General features: G+C 39.1%; 1 non-coding gene across 1 annotated transcript; it reads left to right on the top strand.

Annotated features, from left to right (window-relative positions):
• The first annotated feature begins 454 nt into the window (after positions 1–454).
• On the top strand, positions 455–561 carry LOC111721876. The gene has a single exon (XR_002770875.1). It is a non-coding gene; the product is annotated as a U6 spliceosomal RNA (small nuclear RNA).
• Positions 562–2530: the final 1969 nt, after the last annotated feature.

Genomic DNA, 2530 nt, shown 5'->3' with positions numbered 1-2530 from the left:
TGGTCATTTCCTGCTTGACAAACAAGTTGACTCCACTGATGGCTGCTTCAGTGTAGTTAAGAAATCTGAAAGAACATTAAATTCTTAATATGCACCACAGGACCTAAAAAGGAATGGCTGTTAGTAGTCTCTCTAGAAATGGCAAAAGGAGAAATTCTGAAAATGCTCCACCCTTTATATTTGCAGGGATTTATCCCCAGGCTCAGGAGCAATGGGAACAGTATTTCTGGATCTCTGCTTTTGCATTTGTAAAGAAGAAACAATGAACCAACTTAATTTCATCATGTTTGAAATGACTGAGCAGTGAGAATGCTGCCCTGTATTAGGACTGGCAGGAGGTCCATCAGAGACCTCAGAAGTCCAAAATACGAATGCCTGCTACCCAGCTTCTAATTCTGCAATAGCTCAAAAAGACTGCTAGAATCAATATGTCATGAAAACTTTGTCAAGGGAAGTGCTTTCTTCAGCAGCACGTATACTAAAAATTGGAACGATACAGAGAAGATTAGCATGGCCCCTGCACAAAGATGAAAGCAATTTGGTGAAGTGCTCCATATTTAAAAAAAAAAAAAAAAAAAAAAAAAACTTTGTCAACTGAAGCAAGAATCAGAGGGCTTGTCTTTTAAACCTGGTCAACCAGTGGACATATATTTCTTAAACTGGTTTAGGTTTCAGCACGTTTACAGATTTTAAGTTTACTAGGAATTGTGCGCCAGGGAGGTCTTGGTTTATTCCCTTTTCCTTCATGCGAAAATATTTTTGAGCTACTATAAAGTGCCAGCTACTTTGCTAGACAAAGAAAATTCGGCAGAGTTCAAGGCAAACACAGTACCTGCTATCCTGGAGCTTCTGGTCCAGAGATGAAACCATGTAACCTAAACAAACAGTTACGAAAATTGGTGTTCAAGAAGAATGGTACAAGGTGACATGAACCTGTAGTTCCAGGAGCTATGTGCATGTGTTTGGGGAGGACCTACACCACTTTTGGGATTTATGGGGGACTTCCCTAAGGAAAGGGACATTTATTTTACTTAACATCTAAAAGATGAATAAAAACCAGCAAGACGGTGAGGTCCAGAATAGGAAGCCTGAAGGTATTTGGCTCAAGTGCCAACTTTGGTAGTAGGGGAAGTTATTTTTCTCACATTATTGCATCCAAACAAAACATTTTGAAGGCCAAAATACTGCTTATAAAACATGCATTTTGGGAATCCTTACCATCTGTAATGGCACAGACATGTACAAGTAAATAAATATATTATGAATAACCAGAAACTGTTGAATTTGGAACAAGAAAAACTATGTAAAATATTTTGAGGAATGATATAATTAGTATATGGATAATGTTATATAAAACATTTAGTAGTCAAATAAACAGTATGTGCTAACTGAAATGAACAACCTCACAGATTTTTGTTTTTCCCCACAGTGAACTAATGGAAATTGATGTGAATGAAAAAAATACTCCTGCTAAGACCAAAGTGGGGAATTAAAAGCGTTTCTCAGTGATCCCTGGCTGCAGTATTATTAAGCTGTTTCTCTATTGGCTTGGTATATTGTCACACCCTCTTGAGAAGGAAAGGGAAAATCATGCCCCATGTGTAACTAGTGATGTTCTGGGTGACCATTCTGTACCCCTCCTCACTCTTTATTGCCAAGACACCACATGCAAGGTTCCACTACTGTCTGAACATCAAGAATCACCTGATGTTAGCACAGAAGACATAATTTAGCAGTATATGAAACATGAAGTCTACCATAATAATAACTGCATGACTTAAATAATTGAGAAAAGAGGCTAGTGTGTTCCACTCAGGATCAAGTCCAAACCATGCTTATGAACTAGACCAATTTACTAGGAAATGTGGATTGCTGTTTATCTGATAAAGCGGATGGCAAGTGGCCAGAGAAACCTCAAGGTATGTTGAAAAGTTCTGAGGACTCAAAAATGTCAGTGTGACACAGGGCTCAAGAGCCAGCCCACTTTAAACATGCCAGGAACCTTCCTATAACATTTTTTTTTTTTTTTATCATCCTTGTATCTCCAAGTCTAATAAATGGGACACATGGTTTGAGACACTCAAAAGTAGTCACTAGAGGAAGGATCAGGCTGTATTTGCCTTTTGGAAACCTCAAAGCTTTGGCAGTTAAAAGCGAGCAAAGAAGGGTGGGGAACGCTGCTACAGTCTGGAAAAGGCAGAGCCTGGAAGAGCAGTGACCACAGCAATGAAAGCCAAATTGTAAGGTCATAGGGAACAAAGCTGGGAGTTACTTAGAAGTAACTGTACACCAGCCAATGTCTTTCAGCAAATGGCCTTGGGTGCCCCCTTCATAGTGCATTTCCAAGGGATAGCACTCCTGCTCTAGTCAACTGCATTTAAATACACAGAGATTAGCAGTAATTCCAACTTTGTGGGAGACGCCTTTCCTGTCCTTTCCCCCCTGTTTAATTCTCTAGCTATCTAAAACAAAATATTTGGTAGCCTTTGTACAGTTTTCAACAAAATAAGGCTCATACTTAGTTTCTAAA

This window comes from Otolemur garnettii, unplaced genomic scaffold (genome assembly GCF_000181295.1).
Source record: "Otolemur garnettii isolate 467f Iridium unplaced genomic scaffold, OtoGar3 scaffold00195, whole genome shotgun sequence".
NCBI classification, from domain to species: Eukaryota; Metazoa; Chordata; class Mammalia; order Primates; family Galagidae; genus Otolemur; species Otolemur garnettii.
Note: the sequence above shows the minus strand (reverse complement) of the source record. Positions and strands in the feature narration are given on the sequence as shown.